Source organism: Cryptomeria japonica, chromosome 6 (assembly GCF_030272615.1).
Source record: "Cryptomeria japonica chromosome 6, Sugi_1.0, whole genome shotgun sequence".
Classification (NCBI taxonomy): domain Eukaryota; kingdom Viridiplantae; phylum Streptophyta; class Pinopsida; order Cupressales; family Cupressaceae; genus Cryptomeria; species Cryptomeria japonica.
Window position 1 is genome coordinate 358,987,140 of NC_081410.1, and position 16,592 is coordinate 359,003,731.

The window sequence follows — 16,592 nt, forward strand, 5'->3', positions numbered from 1 at the left end:
TTATTTAATGATTTTGAAAATGTCATTGTCTATTTTTTGTTGGTTCATGTTAGGGGTAATTAATGTATAAATGAAATCATTATTTATATTTTATTTCATTTTCAATTCATTGAATTCTTGTAATAATATTTCAACCGTAGAATTAAAAAATTGAGCAACATACTTATAGTCTATAATTAATTATCTCATTTAATAATTTTCAAAATGTCAGTTATCTGTTTTTCTATTGATTCATGTTACGCGACCAATTAGTGTATAAAGAAATCATTATTTACATTTTATTTCATTTTGAATTCATTGAATATTTGTGATAAGATTCCAACTATATTAATAATGTAAGACTTATTCAAACATTAATTTGAGGTTCAAATTTCAACTCTATTAGTTTTGTTGTTGTTTAAATGACCTTGAACACTATTATAGCCATCATAATAGTCACTTTTAATTGTGAGGTGACATGATAAATTAATTATATTTCAATAAAATTGTATTATTGATTATTTTGAAAAAAAAGATTTACACTAAATATAATTATGTACTAAATATAGTAAGTTATATGTCTGTAAAATTTGATTCAAGCTTAGTTAAATAATGTGTTGTTATCTAATATCTTTTATTGCTTTAGTGTGAAAAATGATTAACAAAAATTGAAGTCATCTACGATTAATGACTCATAATTACTTCAATTGCACACATTCTATGCAATATAATAACAACTTACATTCACTCCAACTACAATTCCAACCATCAAATCACATGTATGAACCAAATACAACGTGATCAAATACATCAAGTTGATAAGGAAATCATGATTGCATGACAATAATTTGGAGCAATTTAAGTACACAATTGGACATATTCTAAGACCCCTATTGTCATGTTGGACAAAAACAACTACTATTTCACAAGTTGTGTCTCCATTAAATTCATAATCTAATCAATAATAGGAACTAGACACAATACATCTCTTGTTAATAGATGTATCTTGTAAATAAAATATTTGCAAAGATAAAAGTGCATACTTTGCCCTCTTCTTTAATTTTGTCTTGTTAATATGATGTTGTAATGTCCAATTAGACTTATTTTTTTACAAGTTGTAATGCTCAATTATTATTTTTTAAATTAATAAAATCTAGAAAATCTATCATTTAGATTTTGTTTTAAATTATATTTATTTTATTGAGAAATAAAACTACATCTATGATTGTGAGGTAGTGTTATGGCGGAGTGCAGGAGAGAGCTAGGGTTTTACAGACCTTAGGACCGATGGACGGGGCATGGACACGGTGCTTGGCCTCTTAACAGGAGAGTGAATAATCACTGCCAGGACAGGAAATGGAGGCCTGCTTTTCAAGCATGGGAGGCTTCGGTAAAAAAAGCCAACGGTTCAATTGTAAATATTCGTGATAATCTCTTGCCACAGGAAACTGCGAGGAGAAATAGATGGGGTTATGAGGATTTGCGTCTAGATGGGTTGTTCGACTTCAAGAGGATCAAGAAAAAGTTTTGGAGAAAGAAATCTATGGGTGAGGAACAGAGTCTGGATAAGGTAAACCCTAACCTTGAACATACGATAGTTGTTTCTTTATCTATAAGTGGACAAGCCTAGAATGATTCAGTGTGCAACTTGAAGGAAAAAGCCTTTTTCATGAAGTGGAGTGGTCTATGGCCGACTTTCAGAAGGGTTATGGATTCGTGTAATGAGCAATGGGGGAAGATGGAGATGAAAACGTTACCAAATGGCTTCTATTTGGTAATATGTCCGAGTGCAAAAGATAAAGAATGGATTTTTAACAATGGACCTTACATGATGGGTGGGAAAGGTTTTTTTCTTAAGGATTGGTCCCCAAATTTCAATCCTAAAGAGAAAGTTATCACAAAGACCCCGATGTGGATCAGGTTATATAAGCTCCCGCATGAGTACTGGAATTTGGAAACCCTAGAACAGATTGGAAATAGATTGGGTACATTTGTAAAGGCGGATGAGGCTATAGCAGTAAAGGATTATAGTATTTACGCCCGTATATGTATTCTTTGGCAAGCGGAGCACCCACTACCAAAAACAGTGGAGTTGAGAAGCGGTGAGGGCGTATGGAAACAGGTGGTGGAGGTTGAGGAGCACATAGAAATGTGCAAGGTTTGCAAAGGTTTAGGACACCTAGATAATGATTGTTTGTATCAGAAGAAAGGTAAGGGTCAGGAACAAGAGAAACTTGTTGAAATGCTTCTTGTTAAGGAAGACTCCTTTGTAGAAGAAAATCCAGACTTCTTGGAGATGATGGCATAGAGGAGAGACCAAATGGTTGAGCTAGAACAAGAAGTTTCTAACTATGCTCTTCACTTAGATACTTGGCCTTTGTTGGGCAGGGATGAAGGTTTATCTTTAAGGGGGTTGATCAATGAGGAGTTGGAGCAAAGGAAGGTGGATAGTATGCGAGATGAGGCTGACTCTCAAGGAAGAACTGGGCAATCATTGGTACAGGAATTGGAAAGCCACTCAAAAGGTGCAGATATGGAAGTTGAGAGTACACGGAATGGAGGAAAGTTGAATCTCATAGATAATGTAGAAAAGGATATACCTGGGCACTCCTCTAGAGATAAGTCATTGGAATCGACCTTAAGGGGGCAGAAACCTAGTGAGATTTGTACCGGTGCTCAAGCTAACATAGGGAGTTTGGGGATAAATCCTGCCCTCACAACTGATGCCATTGGGGAAGATTCAAAACCTCTTTATAAAGATATACAAATCTCTCCTATTAGGAATCTGGAAAGTTCCTTTGAGGAAGAGAAGGAGGATGATAACTCTTCAGAGGAGCTAGAACATGACTCATTCCGAGGAGGAAATGGAAGAGGGGGATGAACTTGTCTTATCAGCAACCATGGGCATAATGGATAAAAGATATTTAGGTCAAACTTTAGCTAACAAATTGAAGCCATCAGTAGGGGAAAAGAAGAAGAGGGGAAGAAATCCTGTTAGAGTGAAACTGGAAATAGCAGGGAGTGGTGCAGGTCAGAAAAAATTGAGATCGAGAAGAGGCTATGCCTTTTCCAGGGAGCCATGAGGGTCCTATCATGGAATATTAGGGGTTGCAATGCCCTTGACAAGGTTTGTTTGATCAAGACATGTTTTGATCAAATGAGAACTGAATTTGTCATCTTGCAAGAGATGAAATTAGATGGGGATAGTGTCAACAGATTCACTAGATGTTTTAAAAATTGGAAATGTTTGATTGTTGAGTTGGTTGGAGCCTCAGGGGGCTTATGAGTACTATGGAAGGACACAGCGGTGGACATACAATTGATCAAAGTGGAGAGGTCTTGGCAATGAGTTGAAGTGTGGTCGAAACAACTACATTTTAGTTTCAACTTGATAAATATATATGGGCCGAATAGTATTCAGGAGCTGAAGTTAGTTTGGGAGTCTTTATCAGAGGTTTTGGCTAGCCATGAGGACAAAATATTTCTTCTAGGAGGCAATCTCAATGCTATACTGCAACCCTCAAATAAAAATGAAGGTTTAGGTTGGAGTAATCAGAAACAGAAGGACTTTGGTGATTTTGTTTGTAACAATGGTCTTGTGGATGACCCTTTCAAAAGGGGAGAATTCACCTGGAACAATAGGCGAAGTGGATTGTCTTATATTGTGGAAAAGCTGGACAAATTTTTACTTGGAGGAGAATGGGATAGGTTTAATGGCTCTTGCAGGAAGAAATACTCCCTATAACTGGGTCAGATCATTACCCAATTTGTGTGAGATTCATGAAGATGAGGTTCTAGAAACATGTCCTTTTAAATTTGAAAAGATGTGGCTGAGAGAGGAGGGATTCCTAGAGCGATTGGTTGAATGGTGGATGGAATCCCCGTAGAGGTATGGTAACAAAGCCTTAAATTTCTTTAAAAAACTATAGTTCATCAAGGAGAAATTCAAGCAGTGGAACAAGGAGGTTTTCAAAAATATATTTTCAGATAAATTTAGATTAGAGAAGGAAATTGGGAAACTTCATCAAAAGGTGATTGATGGTGGTATGGGCAAGGTTGAGTTCAGGCAAGAGAAAGATTTAAACAAAGAATAAGTGGAGGTACTAGCTAGAGAGGAAAGTTGTTGGAGACAAAAATCTAGAGATACATGGTTTAGGGAAGGAGATTGTAACACAAAGTTTTTTCATAGCCCAGTCAAGGTTCAAAGAGAAAGTAATAAAATTTTCTCCATACAACATGCAAATGGCGATGTCCTCACGGAGAAGGAGGATATATGTTTTGAAGCAGTCTATTTTTTCTTCGGTGGTTCTGTCAACCCTATTAAGGATTATCAGAGGGATGATATTTTGGATGTAATCCCATCTACAATTACGGAGGCCTAGAATGCACTCCTTACAAGAGAAGTAACCTTGGAAGAGGTAAAGGTGTCTTTGTTCAGTATGGGAGTAGAGAAAGCTCTAGGGCCATATGGTTTTCCGGCTCTCTTCTTTCAGAGAATGTGGGAGGTTCTTGCACATGACATTTTAGAGGTTGTGGAAGAATATCGGATGGGTGGTTTTATCTTGAAAGATTTCAATAATACTTTAATTGCCCTCATTCCGAAAAAAGATGAAGTTCAGTCTTTTAATGATTTCGGACCCATATCTTTGTGTAACACAAATTTTAAGATCATTTCTAAAGTTATGGACAATAGGTTGAAAATGACCCTTGACTCTATCATTTCTTCAGAATCGAGCAAATTTTCGCCAAATCACTATAATTATGAAGAGGTGATTATGGCCCATGAGGCGATTCATTCAATCCGAACCTCAAGAGTTTAAAGGATGCTAGTTAAATTGAATATTAGAAAGGCTTATGATGAAGTGAACCGAGACTTCTTGTTGGATTACTTAGAAAATTTGGTTTTAGTTTGGAGTGGGTGAAGTGGGTGGAAAGTTGCATTAAGACCCCCCGATTTTCAGTTTTAGTTAATGGCAACCTTCAAGGTTTTTTTGAGACCGAGAAAGGATTAAGACAAGGTGATCCCTTATCTCCATTCTTGTTTATCATAATGGCTGAAGTTTGGGGCCGATTGATTTCAAGGAAAAGGAGAGAGGGGAGTTGGCGAGGGGTGAAGGTAGTGGATAGTGTAGACAATTTATCTCACTTGTAGTTTGCTGATGATACTTTATTAATGTGAGAGGTATATTTTAGGGAGGCAAGGATAATGCAGAGCATGTTGGATAGGTATAGCAGGGATTCTAGTCAATGTATTAACTGGATAAAATCTAAAATTTTCTTTTTTAACACTAGTCTTAAAAAACAAAGAGAAATTTGCTCCATCTTGGGTATGAAACATGGTACTTTGACCAGGAAGCATTTAGGTATACCATTGCTTGGGAGTGCTGGTAGGTTAGCAATGTGGACGGATTTGGTGGAAAGCTGCATTCGTAGAATGGAAGGATGGAAGAGCAAATGGTTAACCTCTGCAGGAAGGATTCTTATGTTGAAATTAGTTGTGTCTGTTATTCCAGTCCTCTATGATGTGTTTGAGAATTCCCAAGAAGATGGTCAAGGTGATTGGGCAAAGGATGTGAAAGATTTTTTGGAATGGGGCTAATGATCAAGATAAAATACCGTTGTTGGCATGGGATAGAATCTATTTAGAAAAGTATAAAGGTGGTGCGGGTCTAAGGGATTGGAACCTCATGAATGAAGCCTTAGGAGCAAAATTGGCATGGAGTAAGTACTCCCAACCCTCATAGATATGGGTAAATATTTTAAAAGAAAAGTATTTGGATTCTATGGATTGTTGTAGGCTTTTCACCATTCGTAATCCCCCAAAAGGTTCAACAATTTGGAATTTCATCATTTCTTTTAGGAGAGTTATTGTCGATCATATTACTTGGCAGGTTGGATCAAGTTCAAAAGCTAAATTTTGTGATGATTCATTGAATGGTTATCCAGTTTTAAATGATAGTATTGATTATGAGGATATAAGGGAATGATTCTTATGCAACTGGGGTGATAAGGTTAGTGACTACCTTATTTTGGAAGGTGGCCCTCTTGGCGAAAGGTGGAAGTGGAAGTCTATTCAGGACCTGGCGATTCTAGATCGGTGGAAAGCTCTTATGAAGGGGATTTACTGCTCTAGAAACATTCTAAAGGTTAACAGGGATAATAAAGTGGTGTCGTGTGGGGCTATTAATAGTAAGTATTCAGTGAAATTGGGGTATCAATTCTTGGAGTCTGGTGCTGTTCAGGAAAATTGGCTAGTCGATTTGTTTTGGGGTAAGGAAGTTCTCCCTAAAGTAGGTACATTTTCTTGGCTTGCTTATAGAGGTCGCATTCTAATGGGAGATATGAGACAACGTCTGAGATTTTGTGGACCTTTGAAGTGTGTTATGTGTGGAAAAGCTAAGGAAACATTGGACCATCTATTAGTAAATTGTAATACTACCTTATCTTGCTGGGAAATGTTGAGGGGTTTATTAGGATGGCAGAGTCCAATGCCAACATCATTGAAATAGGTGCTTGATAATTGGCCAATACAGTGGCGAAAGTCGCACTTTTCTTGTATTTGGAAGGTCAGTCCTATCTACTCCAACTATAATAATAATAACTCTAATTAAAATCTCAATCCAAAGTTTGGACATTCATCTGGTAAAGTTACTATTTTCATGGCTAGTGTTCATTTAGTTATCAACCCAGGGACATAAAAATTGAAATGGGTCTGCACTAAGCTCCTTCAATGGCTATTCTGCATTGCTACAGTAACTAACATTATGCAGAAAGGAAAAGCAAGAATGGAAATCGTAGAAGGCTACATGAAAACTTATAAAAACTATGCTGGAATGATCTGATGTAAATAATAGAAATAAATCTGTTGTGGCTTGGCTGCAGGAATAGTCAGTGGATCTATTTCCAGTGGCTGCAGGAACAATCCAGGCATGAACTTCTACTACAACTAAAGGAGAAATAATTTCAATGAACATAAATACAGGATCACTCACCAAGTGGGCCCCCTTGGATGAGTGATATCAAGCTTCCAGCAAAATACTTTTAACAGATCAGAACAACATATTTTTCATTCATTTCTTCCTGAAAACAATTACATGTTCTAAAAGAAAAACTCTAGAATGCTTGCCAAAATTCTCTGCTCTATTCCTTTCTATCTGTCTAACCTCTAAGAAAAAGGAAGAGCTTATTATAAAGAAAAGGTCAACTGCAATGGACAACTCAAATCACGCCCAGAAGAAGAGGCGGATGATTGACAGATGAAGAAGATAACTAGAGCTTGGCTATAGGAAATGTGGATCTAAACCGAACCACAGTCTTTGCACGCCGTAGCGATATTTTGCGAACTCAATGCCCACTAGAGTTAAACTCCCATAGTGATATATGGCTGCTCCAGTTATGCCATATCTTGTACTCATTCGGCTCCTCTTCAGTTTGATCTCCAGCTATCTCATATGTGATTCTTCATTCCTTAGGTGTGAAAGGAGAAGATCCATCGCGACATCATTTATTATCTGCACTAAACAAGATCAACATACAAGGACATGCATACATATTTTACTTAATTAATACATTCATTAACTCACATATAACATTATCCCAAATAATCCGCATAACAATAGGAACAAACCACTTGGCTGCAGGAATAGATTGGCATGGCTGCAGGAATAGACTGACAAAATTCAAACATGATTTCATAAGTTCAGGTTTACACATGGAATACATATAGTCAATTCACAATACTTTACTACCATAATTCAACCCAAAAGATGTCAAAAACCTAAGAGTTTTGATGGTAAAAACATGACAAAGTATCAACTTATCATGCCCCCCAACTTTAAGAGTTTGCTGATCCTGCCACATAAGGAAAATTTTTGATTCTCGTTGTAACCCTTGAATCACCAATAGTGCCTTGACCTGTCCCCCTTGAAGCCAAGTTCCAATAAAATCCTTTCATTTTTTTCAGCCTGGCCCATCTAGCTGTTTCTTCTGTGAATACATCATAAATCTGCTCTGTTGACTGACATGCCAAGAGTGGCCACATAAGGATCGGAGGTTGAAAGATCAATGGTAGCTAGTTGTTGGATTTTGCCCTACCTAACTGTATGTATCTGGGGGCTCTTTGCATGGCTGCATGAAAATTTTGTAGTGAGTAAGGTTCTCCCTATTTTAAATGTTCCGGTAGATTATTCCAGTGTTGAGTTAATCCTTCCATTGTAGCTGTCCTGCTAGTTTGAACCAAATGCTCATATGCTTGATAAACTTCTTCTCTCATTGGAAGCACTATTTCACTAACATCATCTCTTATTAGTAACTTTTGCCAATCATAATAAAGAACCCTTGGTTCCTGTGATTCCCTTCTTAATGGCAATGGACAATCAAGCTCTAATTTTTCATACTCCCTAGCTTGTGACCCTATGATAATCTCATTTTGGATCCATGACATTAAAGCGCTAATATGGATATCCCCAATATACAATAAAGGATTCCACTCCCTATCTGAAGGTACAACATAGTTATGTAAATATAATTCACATAGCAAATTTTTCACAGCAGGTGGAGAGGTTTGATAAGCAGAAAAGAATTCTTCAAGTGTTTCTAAGGAAGGATTAAGGTCCCTAACAATGCGGTTTAATTTGAAGTTCAGATACCGCTCTTTCAACTTTACTGCATAAATTCTTGGAGGTACCCTACACTGCATCAACTCAAGAACTATACCACATAAATTATTTCTACCTTAGCTTCTAATTCTTCAATTTTGTTATCTCTCTTTTCAATCTCTTTTTGTTGTTTATCAATAATCCCTTGCAACCTTCATTCTCTATTTCCCATTGTCTATAAAATGTTAAAGCAATAGATAAAATACTTAGGGATGAAGGAGGTCTTATAGGTACTACCTTAGATCACGGAATTTCTTCAATAAACTCCTCATTTTGAGCTGGCATACCTCCCATATTTTCCTCACGTTGCTGTAGAACATCTTCAACATTTTCTTTAAATTGCAGTGCCACAAAAGCAAGATTTTCTAGTTTATCCTCAACAACATTTCCTTGAATCTCCACAACATTTTCCTAAATCTCCACAACATTTTCCTAAATTTCATCCTCCATAGGGCTTCCTTCTTCCGAAGTTTCTACTACTATAACCTCTGCTGGATTACCCATAGGTTGAGTCTTCTATGTCCTCCTTCGTGTTCTTCTCACATACACTTTTGGAGTGGCTGCAGGAGCTTTTATTTTTGTCCTACGCCTCTTGGCTGCAAGAGGAATCTGAGTTACCTGCGGACAGGTAATAAATTCTTCCTCTATTTCACCCCTTTCTAACTCTTTTCCCTTCCTTCGCAAAACTGGCGAATTTCTTTGAAGAGAAGTAGAGGGTTCTTTTATTGGTTCTGATTCAATATTTTCTTCCATAACAACTGCGGCTCCTTCAGCAAAAAACAAACCCTCATCTTCAACAGGTGGATTATCTGCAACATTTTCTTCTTTAACTGACGGATTATCTGCAATAGGGGCATCATTAACCCTAAATTGTTGTATATCCTCAAATAGACCCCATTCCATTTGTGAAACATCTCTCAGGGACTACTGTACAAGTAGCTTAACCAGTCCATGATGGCTAACAAAGTGATTTCCATTCTTTCACGTCTCCTTAGCACTTGTAGAAATGAGATGGTATAAGAAATTAGGTACATTAACTCGCCGACCATGCTGTAGATGGCTAAGTAACTTAAAATGAGGTGAATGTAGGTTTGAATACCGCCCTTCACATGTAATATATTTCATGAAATACAAAGCTACTTGAGGCCAATGTGCTGGTAGAGAAACCCTTCTAGTTCCTTGTCTATCCACCATTAAGGGTCCGTCAGTGGGAGTTGTGAACTCTGCCCTGGCACTCCTTGCGTCTTTTGATTCTGGAAAGAGTTCTCCTTCTTGCAGCAACCTTGTTACTTCTGCTATTCGTTGTTCCGTAGCAATTACCCTCAAACCTTTAATCGTAGCTTCCCCTTCATCAAAGGAATACATGAATTCTGTAGCAATTTCTTCGTTGTAATCCCTGATTTTCAAGAAGTAATCCAACCAGTCGTGGTTTCGGAAATAATGCTCACAAACACCATCCCGCAGCAACCCTTCATGGACTGTTGGATCATGGCGAATTAAATCACCGCCCATCTTTTACTCTAATATTTTTCTCTCTGCAGCTGAACCAAAATATTTGACAGTATTGCTAAAAATGAAATCTCTTTACATATCTTAATTCTGGCGGCAGACTTTATTATTCACTTGCGTGAAATAATAACATAATCAATAATAATGGGGAGCAGATCAATTTGGGGTACCAAAAAGGACTGATAATTAATCATATTGGAAAACAAACCATAAAGTACCCCCCCCAACTTAACCTAGCATGTGTCCACACAAGCTAACAAGATTTTGGGTAGTGGAGTGGATTTAAAAAGGATATAATCATAATGAACTAATAAATGCATAATTAAAATAAAATACAATATACACGTACCTGCAATTGCACAAAAATGAAGGCGAAATGAAATGAAATGATAGGTAAGAACGTGGGATGGAATGTCGTGGATGGGATTTTATGCACGAAGAAGAATATTCCAATATAAAATGGAAATATTTTATTATGAACTAGCAAATATGTTTATTGCAGAGGCTGCAGGAACATTACCTTTATTAGCTTGCTTAATTGCAACAGGAAGCTCATGAGTTGCTGCAAAATCTGTATCAGTTGCTGCAGGAACCTTTTCAGTGGCTGTAGGAACCTTTTTAGTGGCTGCAGGAACCTTTATGTCACTTTGTGGAACAAACTGCTACAGGAACTCTTCTTTAGTAGCTGGCTTATGATATAGTCTTAGTCGGTGCCCATTTACTAAGAGTTTAAATCGAACAGGATCAGTTGTAGACAAACGGACTGCTCCATTCTGGAAAACTTCTTCTATCTCATAAGGACCTAACCACCTGGTTTGAAGCTTTCCCATAGCATCTTTATATCTGGAATCATAAAGTAATGCCCAGTCACCAACTTTGAATTTCTTTTCCCTGATATATTTATCATGCCATTTTGCTGTTTGATTTTGAATCAGTTCTGTTTGGTGAACAACTATCTTTCTCCATTCATCTAAAGCATTTAATTGCTGAATGCGTTCTTTCTGTGCTTCAGACAATGTCATATTTAATTGCAAAGTTGTTCTCAAAGTTTTATGCTCAAATTCAATAGGGATCATTGCTGTTTTTCCATAAACCATCTCAAAAGGTGTGAAACCAATTGGTGTTTTCCAAGTTGTTCTATATGCCCAAATTTCTTCTGAAAGCCGATGAGACCAATCTTTCCTATGAACATACACTGTTTTTGTAAGAATAGACTCAAGCTCTCTATTTGTAACTTCTACCTATCCATTAGACTGTGGATGATATGGAGTAGATTTCCTGTGTTATATTGTATTTATTGACCAAAGCCTTTATCAATATTGAAGTAAATTGAGGTCCTTGGTCAGAGACAATTTCCCTTAGTACTCTATATCCTGTAAATATCTCTTCATAGAGAAACTCAGCCACCTTATTATCTCTTGCATGTGTCATGGCTCTAGCTTCTACCCATTTTGTTACATAGTCTGTACATACCAAGATATAAGATTTGCCATTAGAAGGGGGATCAATTAAGCCAACAAAATCTAATCCCCACTTGTCAAATGGTGCAACTGATATTTGAGGATATAGTGACATCTCATCAGATTTTGTAGGTTTGCCCATTCACTGACATTTGTCACATTTTCTTGTGTACTGAGCTGCATCCTTGTGTAATCTGGGCCAATAATATCTTGTATTAAGTATTTTTAGTGTTGTTCTTTTGACAACAAAATGACCTCCACATGGTTCATCATGACATGCATGCAGGATGTCATATGTTTCATCTTCTCTGACACATCTTCACATGACTTGGTCAGGTCCAATATAAAATAGACAATCAACAATCCATGAATTGTTAAAACTTTTTTCAACTAGCAACCTTTTTTCCCTAGGAGAGAAATAAATTGGCGTCTTAGCTGTAGCTAGATAGTTGGCAATATTAGCATACCAAGGGGTGTGAGCCTGTATGAGAAACAAATGTTCATCTGGAAAAGTGTCATCTATTATTGTAGAATCTTCCTGCAATTGAAGACGTGAAAGATAATCTGCAACCACATTAGACTTCCCTGGCTTATCAACAACCGTGATATCAAATTCTTGCATCAACAATAACTAGCAAGCTAATCTACCAGTGATTGATGGCTTATTCATGAGATATCTTATTGCAGTATGATCTGTATGCACAAATATGGGATACCCTGTGATATAGTGTCTAAATTTGTTAAGTGCATATATGACAGCTAGCATTTCCTTTTCAGTAACTATATAATTCAATTCAAGTCCCTGCAAATTCTTACTAATATAATATATTGCATTTTCCAATTTGTCAATTCTTTGGCCTAGCACTGCTCCTATTGCATAATCAGATGCATCTATATGGATTTGGAATGGTAAAGACCAATTTGGCCCCTTAAGAACTGGTGCTTGAGTCAAAGCATGCTTAAGCTTTAAGAAAGCTTCATTGCATGCTGGGGTCCATTTAAATTCTGCATCTTTGGTAAGCAGTGAATATAAGAGACTTGCAATTTTACTAAAATCTTTGATAAACCTTTTGTAGTATCCAGCATGACCAAGAAAACTTCTCACATCTTTTTGCTTCACAGGGTCATTAATATGCTAAATGACCTCAATCTTTGTTGGATCCACCTTTATGCCTTGTACAGATATATGATGACCAAGGACTATTCCTTCTTCCATCATAATAAAACACTTCTCACTGTTTAAAAAAAAATTATAGTCTTCACATCGCTGCAAAACTTTCTTCAAATTACCCAATGCTTGATCAAATTCAGAACCATAAGTTGTGAAGTCATCCATGTAAATTTCCATAATATCTTGAGAAATATCAGAAAAAATATTGATCACTGCTCTTTGAAAAGTGGCTGGAGCATTACACAACCCAAAAGGAAGAACATAATATGCATACATGCCCCATGGGCAAGTAAATGTTGCCTTCTCTTGATCCTCTGGGGCTATCTGTATCTGATTGTAGCCACTAAATCCATCAAGGAATGAAAAATATCTCTTACCAACAAGAGAATCTAATACCTGATCCACAAATGGCAATGGAAAATGATCTTTTCTTGTTGCTAAATTCAGAGCTCTATAATCAACACATACTCTCCATTTGCCTCCTTTTTTAGGCACTATCACAAGAGGTGATACCCATTGACTATCAGAGATAGGATAGATAAACCCAGCTTTCAACAATTTCTGTAATTCTTCTTTAACTATCTCCTTCAAGGCAGGATTGACTCTTCTTTGAGGTTGTCTAAGTGGGCAACAATCATCCTTTATGTAAATATAGTGAGTACAAACTGCTGGATCAATCCCACTCATATCCTTGTAATCCCATGCAAAAGCATTTTTATGGAGTTTCAACAAGTCTACAAGGCCCTCTTTTTCAGTATCTGATAGATCTCTATTGATATTCAAATATTTATTCAATTCCACCTCTATCTTAATAGTAAGATCAATCTGGTTTATATCAGAAAAATGAGAAAAAGATAATTTCTGCGGCAAAAGAGTATGCAAAATATCAGTGGCTGTAGGAAAGTCCAGACCTGCAATATTCAGAACCAATTCTTGCAATTTTTTCTCTTCTATAAATTCATTTATCAGTATTTTATAAAGAATTGATTCCTCATCACATAACTGCATGAGTGGTCCTCGATTAATCATCATAAGGTGATTAATAGAGTCAATTTCATCAGATTCCTCTCCCAAGATAGACCAAACAGCTTGTTGTTGCTCAAGCTGTGGTTGTGTTGGAGAATACAAGGCTAATGTTTTTGTAGAACTCCCATTTGAAATAGTCATGTCTCCTCATCTACACCTGATATATGCATCAGTTGTGGCAAGCCAAGGTCTACCCAAAATGACCGGATATCCTCCCAATGTTGCTTTTGGAGATAGAATCATAAAGTCTGCAGGATATTCACAGGAATCTAGAATAACTATGACATCCTCTATGATACAGTCAGGTCTCACTGTAGAGCCATCAACAAGTTGTAGAACTATGGGTGTAGTCCTTAAACTATTGATCTCTAGATGTTTCATTACTTCTCTTGTCATTACATTAATGGCTACTCCTAAATCAATCAAAACATTCCTTATTTGACTGCCATTAATGACTATACTCACAACAGGACTACCTGGATCAAAATACTTTGGAATTGCAATTTTACCTAACATGATATCAACCAATTGACCCATAACATGCACTATTTGTGGATCATTTTTCTTCCTACTAGGTTTCTTTAGGCATGCCTCTCTCAATGCCTTACCATATATAGGCACATCCTTTATTGCTTGCAACAATGGAATTTTAACACAAATGTGTTTCAGTTGATCAATAATATCAAAGCTTTGTTGTTGTTCAATGGGAACTTCTTTGTCTTGCAATCTGTGGGGAAATGGTGGCAATATTTGACTCCAGGGTATTGTATCTGTTGAATTAGAAATTTCTTGCTCCTCCTGTACCTCAGTGATAACTGGATGAGAGGGACTAGGTAAAGTTGTTCCAGATCGGAGGTGTATGTCATCTAGTGATAAAGAATAGGTTGGGTACTGATTAACATCAACTGAATAAGCTTGTTGTTGTTGTTGCTGAGATTTGATATTTGGATTTGGTAACGGTTGAGTAGGCAACTGTGTTGGTTTAGGCGATGCAGCAGTAGCTGCAGGAGGAGGCATTAAAGCAGGAGGTTGTGGCTGCTGAACAGGAGGCTGATATCTAGAAGAATCGGCTGGCCATGATTGGTTCCCCCTCCATTGAGAGGTAGGTTGCCAACTCCCTTGAAAATGGTTCCTTTGACCCTGAGGTGGATACCAGTTCCCCTGTGGCTGCTGCCACTGTGGAACTTGACTAACAAATTGCTGCCCTTGGCCTTATGACCCATACCAATGTGGATAGTTACCAAAATTTTGAGAATACTGTGGTTGCCATTGGTTGTTTGGTGCATAAGAATTACCACTATAACTAGAAAAAGAAAGTGGATCAGGTGGCATACCTTGTCTTCGAAAATTTGGTCTTCTTTGAGCAACATAGAAGACTTGATCATCCTCACCTTGAACTGGTTTGAAGTTAGGTACTTCCACATTTGCAACCATCTTACATCTGCAATCTTTCTTCCGCTGTTTACAATGAGGACAGAATTCTGCAAGGAATGCATCAGCTTCCTCATGCTTCTTCTTAGCTACCAGTGTATCCAACTGGGTAGCCATATTGTTTATTATGTCCTCCTTGAAGTCTTTTAACAGATGACTAAGTCCCAATCTAGAAACTCTAGTTCCAGATGCTGATAATGGTGCCCCTGGTTTAAATCTCCTGTTCTTCTTAGATGTAGATCTAGAATATTTTTTGCAAATTTGTCATATTTCAGCCCAAGTAGATTGTGTAATGTCACCTCCTCCCATAAGATCTAAGGAATCGGTGCATTCATCACTGATACCCCTCAAAAATATCAATTTGAGGGAATCTTCATTTAGAGTACTATGCTTGGACTTCTTGACACTAAACAAAAACCTTTCCAGATAATCCTCAAGACTCTCATCTTCAGTTTGTGTCATTCTAAAGATATCATCCCCATGACGATCAATGCCTCTACAATAATCTTTGTATTTTGCAAGAAACAACTGTTTCATCTCATCCTATGTATTGATTGTGATACTACCCAAGCTCATAAACGATCTCAAAGATGACTCCTTCAAAGTGGCAGGAAAATTTTTGAGTCTATGGGCATCTGTAGTATAGTCAAAACTCCTACAGAGAACATCAAACTCAAACAGAAATGTATCCGGATCCTCTGTCACCAACCCATAGAATTTAGGGAGTGAAGATGCTGGAATGTTCTTGAGGTTAGCATTATCATGTTGATCAGAGATGATAAACTCAAACATTGGACTTGGTGGTGGTGGTGGATTATTCCCACCAGGAGGAGGGTTCCCTTGCATTGGACTTGTGGGGGTTGTTACTATAGGAAATTCTTCTTCTTGTGGACCAAAAAAGAACTGAAGACTACCTTCTGGAAATCCAGATTCAGGGTGATTCAAATTTTGTGGGGCTCGGTAAAGTTCAGCAAAAGGATTTATATCTGGGAAATTATCTTCTGCATGATTAGGATGAGTGGGCAGAAATCTACCTCTGGGGTCTCTTCTTCTACTATGCATGTAGATTCATAAAATTTTCAACCAATTAAAAAAACTATAATAACCATAAAAGGTTCTTAGTTTGATACCATCCTCGACAACGATGCCAAAAATGTTTACTCCAACTATAATAATAATAACTCTAATTGAAATCTCAATCCGAAGTTTGGACATTCATCTAGTAAAGTTACTATTTTCATGGCTAGTGTTCATTTAGTTATCAACCCAGGGACGTAAAACTTGAAATGGGTCTGCACTATATATGCACTAAGCTCCTTCAATGGCTATTCTGCATTGCTGCGATAACTAACATTATAC